Source organism: Rousettus aegyptiacus, unplaced genomic scaffold, assembly GCF_014176215.1.
Source record: "Rousettus aegyptiacus isolate mRouAeg1 unplaced genomic scaffold, mRouAeg1.p scaffold_m13_p_19, whole genome shotgun sequence".
NCBI lineage: Eukaryota > Metazoa > Chordata > Mammalia > Chiroptera > Pteropodidae > Rousettus > Rousettus aegyptiacus.
This window is the reverse complement of record NW_023416294.1, coordinates 1,639,973-1,645,972: the sequence shown is the minus strand read 5'-3', so window position 1 is coordinate 1,645,972 and position 6,000 is coordinate 1,639,973.

The window sequence follows — 6,000 nt, the reverse complement described above, 5'->3', positions numbered from 1 at the left end:
AAACATAAGTTAAAATCAGTAAATAAACAAGTAAAACAAAACTGCTGATGCAACTGAGAACCTGAAGGCAAACAGCTGAATTCACACTACCAGTGAGACTGAAAGGAACATATTACTCAGCCCTTTACTCATTGTTGGGCACAATTCATTCTTGATGTTTTAATAAATATGGTTGGTATCAGTAAAATTCTATGTTTTGATAATACATATGTTAGTTTTATCAGTCTCATTTTATTAGATAATCTGAGACTCTGAGAGTCACTAGCATTCATAAATCTAGAAGGAAGTTTACAAGTCCAGGGAATTCTGTAGAAGATGGGGAAGGAGGTTATGACATAAGAAGTTCTGCGAATCATAGTTATGGTAGCTCAGCTTTTGAAATAATACTTTAGGGAATCATGACGTAAATAAATGTACTTCATAACACCTATTCATCGAGTGCCTACTTGATTGACTGTTGACATTCCAGTGTGATAAAGAAAAGGCAAATGATAATCAAAATGTCAGTTTGGCTCTCTGTTGGTGCAACGTGGTTCCTGATTGGGTGTTACAATTTAATCTTTTTGCATTTTATAGCTTTACTGAGGCACATTTTATGTACAGAAGAACTTTGCATCTTTAAGACGCCATAATGGTGTTAAATTTCGACTTAGGTACACACCTGTGAGATCATCACCCACGATCAACATTATGGGCACATCCATCTCGCCCTAAAAGTTTCCTCGTGCCTCTTTACACTCCTTAACCCCTTGGTCAGTCAGTACCCATGTAACTACTAATCTGCTTTCTGATACTGTAGATTCTCCTTCATGCACAACTTTATATAAATAAAATCTTACAGTAGAACCTCTTTTTAAAATAACCTCTTTAACTCAGCATAACTATTTTAGAAGTTATCCATGTTGTTCATATTGCTGAGAAGTATTCATACCGCTTACAAGTGCGGTGCTCAGATAAAACTAATTTCTGCATCTTTCTTACAGAAAATCAAACATGTGTCACAGTGATTTCGAGTTCTGACATTCTAATCAGCTTTTGCGTCTCTCTAATATTAAAATTCCTTGTTGGTTCACACATCTTTTTTCTTTATTCCATTTGTTGTTGTTCTTGTTGCTGCTGTTGTTTTTGTTGTTCAAGTCACATGATAGATGTCATAACTATTATATTGATTTATTTAAGGAGTTGGTTCAAAAACCTCTCAAGAGGATTCTAGAAATGGTCATTCCTTCATTCTTTCTCTTATCTGCATCTGACAGTTCAGCAAGTACAGATTGCACTCTTACTAGATCCTACGTATTGTTCTGGGCACCGGGGATACAGTAGCAGTAGAAAAGAGGCTTGAATCCTGGCTTTATCTGGTCTTTTTAATGAGAGAGGACACGCCAATAAACACAATAAAAAGCATGTTAGATACTGACACATGCAGTGTCAGAATAATAGAGTTAAGTGACCAGGTAAGTTGACCATCAGATGGCATCCTAAAGATGCAGTTCACATTCTGCTCTACTCCAACAAATTGCACAGTGTTTTATCAGATTGTACACTTGAAACCTATACAATATTATTAACCAATGTCATCCTAATAAAGTTAATAATAAAGAAGAGATAAACAAACAGACTCATAGAACAAAAACAGACTCATAGAAGTGAGACCAAAGGGATGGTTACCAGAAGGGAGGGCGGGGGTGGGTATGGGTGTGAAGGGGAAGGGGAATGTAGTCAATATACTGTGGTTAGTGTGCACAGTGTCAGATGATTGCTAGAATTAGTAGGGTGAATCACATTGTAAGCCATAAAAATGTTGAATCACTATATTGCACACTTGAAACTGATATAACTAATATAAGATTGTAAACCAACAATCTCAATAAAATAATAAGTTAGAAAAACACTACACTATACAAAAAAAAAAAAAAAAAAAAGGACACAGAAAGGAAAGGAAAAGAAAGAAAACCAAGTTGCCATGAAGCCAAGAGTGGGAGAGTAAGGTGCTCTTTCCATGGAACCTCCCCCAGGTGTAATCCTTTTGTGTCCAGCTAGAAGAGAAAGGAGAGAGAGAGTGACTGCCATAGTCTCCTCTCCCAACTGGAGGAATCCCAAGCCAGAGAGTGTTAAATGGGCAGAACATGCTATAAAAACTCAAAGCTCATCACTTCATGTTGGTAAATTTGCATTTCAGTTTCCTGATTACCTGAACCCAGGAATGTGGGTGCTTTACTCATTCCATGTGTTCATTTATTTGGTTTGGGGGAGGAGAGATGACAAGGCTCAGTGAATGGAAAGTTTGCCCAAGCTGAAATGTCTTGCTCAAAAACAGATAAAAGGGGCACCAAATCCACAGACAAAGAATGTTTGACACTTTTGTCAGGCACGAGATTTTTTTTTTTTTAAGCTTAGGTAGGTTATGGAAGGACTATAAAGAGAGAGTTTCTGTAACTAGAGGAGGAAGACACTCACTCTGGCATAATATCCACACAAAAACCTGGGCACAGATGTTTATACAGCTTTATTCATTATTGCCAAAACTTGGAAGTGACCGAAATGGTTCTTTAGTAGGTGAGTGGGTAAATAAACAGTGGTTTATTCCATTCTAGACAATGGAATTTTATTAGTCCTAAAAGTAAATGAGCCTACAAAAAGACATGGAGGAAACTTTTAATGCACATTACTAAGTGAAAGAAGCCAATCTGAAAAGGCTACGTCCTGTATGATCCCAACTATGTGACATAGTTGGGATCATACAGTGTGAGCTTCCTGAGAAACTTGTTTTTCTGTTTCCACTGCCTCAGCCAATTGGAAGACAAGGGTGACAGACGAGGGAGCAGGGGAGTGTGTTAGTTTAGGGAGTAGAGGGAGGATGGGAACTTTTTACTCTGCTATTCTTAGCAATTCTTTCAGCAACAACTTTAGAAAGTGTGAGCTGTGGCTTAGTTATTTCAACAACGAACTTTAATCATGAGATCTTACAATCTTTTTGGAAGACAGTTATTAATTATTTTTTAATTAATAAACTTTATTTTTTAGAGCAGTTTCATGTTCACAGCAAAACCAAGCAGAATATACATAAAGTTCACACTACCACCCCTCCAACCCCTACCCCTTCAAATGGAAACAACTCCGCCTCTCAACAGTACTCACCAGCGTGGTACATTTGTTACAGCTGATGAGCCAACACGAACGCGTCATCAAAAGCCCATAGTTTACGTTAGGGTTCACTCTGGTATTTGCTCAGTCCACATGTTTGGACACATGCAGAATGTCATATATCCTCCTTGTGGTATCATAGAGAAGGGTTTCACTGCCCTAAAATATTTCTGTGCCCTACCCATTCATCCCTTCCTTGACCCCTAACTTCTGGCAACCACTGAGATTTTTAATTGTGTTTGCAGGCTTTCCTTTTCCAAAATGTCACATAGTTGGGATCATACAGGACGTAGCCTTTTCAGATTGGCTTCTTTCACTTAGTAATGTGCATTAAAAAGTTTCCTCCATGTCTTTTTGTAGCTCATTTACTTTTAGGACTAAATAAAATTCCATTGTCTAGAATGGAATAAACCACTGTTATTTACCCACTCACCTACTAAAGAACATTTTGGTCACTTCCAAGTTTTGGCAATAATGGAATAAAGCTGTATAAACATCTGTGCCCAGGTTTTTGTGCGGACATAAGTTTTCGGCTCGTTTAGGTCAACACCAGGGAGAGCAATTGCTGACTCCTGTGGTAAAGGTGTGTCTAGCTTTATCAGATACCGCCAAACTGTCTTTCAAAGTTGCTGTGTCAGTTTACATTCCCACTGGCAGTGAATAAGAATTCCTGTTGTTTCACAATCCGTGCCAGCATTCCCTTAGTCAAGGTTCGGATTTGGCCAGTCTAATAGGTGTGTAGCAGTATCTCATTGGTTTGAGATGCAATTCCCTAATGACATATGATGCGGAACATCTTTTTATATACTTACTTGATGTCGGTCCATCTTGACATCTGCAGATCTTCTGTCCATTTTTAAATTGTGTTGTGGTTGTTGCTTTTTCATTGTTGAGTTTTAAGAGTTTCTTGTGTGGCCTTGGATAAAAGACTGTAGATATTTGCTATAACCTCCCCCTCGAATGTTTGGTAGAATTCACCAGGGAAATTTGAGTCTGGGCCTGGTGTTTGCTGTTTAAGGAAGTTATTAATTATTGAGTTAAATTTGTTAAATAGATACAGACCTATCCCAATGGTCTTTTCTTCCAGTGTGATTTTAAGTGTATTTGTCTCTCAGAAAATTGGTTTGTTTCATCTAGGTTATCAAATTCATGGTCACAGAGTTCATGATATCTCTATTCTCCTGTCAATGTCCACGGGTTCTGTAGAGACAATCCCCTCTTTCACTTCTGATGTTAGTGACTTGTGTCCTCCCTCTTTGTTTCTTAGTGAGCCTCACTACAGGTTTATCAATTTTATGGATTTTTTTAGAGAGACTAGCTTTTGGTTTCCAATTTTTTTCTCTATTGATTTTGGTTTTCAATGTAAGTGGTTTCTTCTTCTGCTTTAATTTTATAGTATTTCGATCCTGCTTACTTTGCATTTTATTCACTCTTTTTTTCCTGGTTTCTTAAGGTGGGAGCTTTGATGATCAGTTTTAGATCTTCTCTTCTAATATATGTCTTCTGTGCTATAAAGTTCTTCCTACATACTGCTTTTGCTACGTCCCACAAATTTTGATAAGTTGTATTTTAATTTTCAAATATGTTTAAATTTACCTTGAGATTTCTTCTTTTGACCCATGTGTTATTCACAGGAGTGTCGTTTATTCTCCAAGTATGTTTAGATTTTCTAGCTGTCTTTCTGTTCTTGATTTCTAGTTTAATTCTGCTATGGTCTGAGAGCAGATATTGTCTGATTTTTAAATTTATTCATTTTTTAACATGTGTTTTGTGACTCAGATGTGTGAACGTCATGATAAGTATTCATGGGAGCTTGAGAAGAATGTGTATTCTGCTCTTGTTGAGTGGAGTTGTCCACAGATGATCTATTTTATCCAGTTGATTATTGGTGCTCTTACATTCTAACTATGTCCTCACTGATTTTCTGCCTACTAGATCTATCCATTACTAATAGAGGGGTGTTGAAGTCTCCAACGTTGATATCGAATACATCTGTTTTTCTCTTCTGCTATCAGTTTTTGCTTCACATACTGGGTCTCTCTGTTGTTAGGTGCATACATAATAAGGATTGTTGTGCCTTCTTGGAAAATTTACCCCTTTACCCCCTGATAACTTTTCTTGGCTCCGAAATGTTTAAATAATTCTGATTCATTACAAACGCATACCATGGGCACACAACTTTTGTTTACTAGACCCTTTTATTGATGTTTTCTGATCCAGGACATTTGGGTCAATGATTTGGGTTCTTCCTCATAGTGTTGTTCTTCTTGTTCTCTGTTTCTTGTGTTCTTTCATGGGGTTTTTACAGACTCTATATAGTGCTTTGCTATCCTGAAGGTCTCTCTGCAAATTCTGTTTTCTCTTACTTCTTTTCACATGAAGGGCCTGTGAGAGGAGAGTTTTGACAGAACGGAGAAAAGACATGAACCCAGGGACAGAACTCAGTTTGTAGAGCATAGCATTTGGATTGGATTCTCCTCTTGAAGGGATTTATATTATGACAATTGGATTTACATTTTGAGGAATTTTGTCTAATGCTCTATATCGATTGAGGTATAAGGCAAGGAGAAATAGCTCAGATGGGATTATACTCTTAATTTTGTTTTGATATTTGAACCATATAGGTTTCTTATGTATTCCAAAAGTTTTAATAATATGAACATTTAAAAAGGACAACTACTGCTACTCCTGTCCCCCAAAAGGAGACTTTTCAAATTACTGTTATTACATATTGGAATTCTGCCTCTTTGAGGATATGCCCTATCAAAACCATAGACTTTTCAGTTTTCCATTATCAAAGTAGAACCAGAGTGTCTTTAAGATTTCTCAAGGGTGAGTCATTGTTCAGGTATGCAG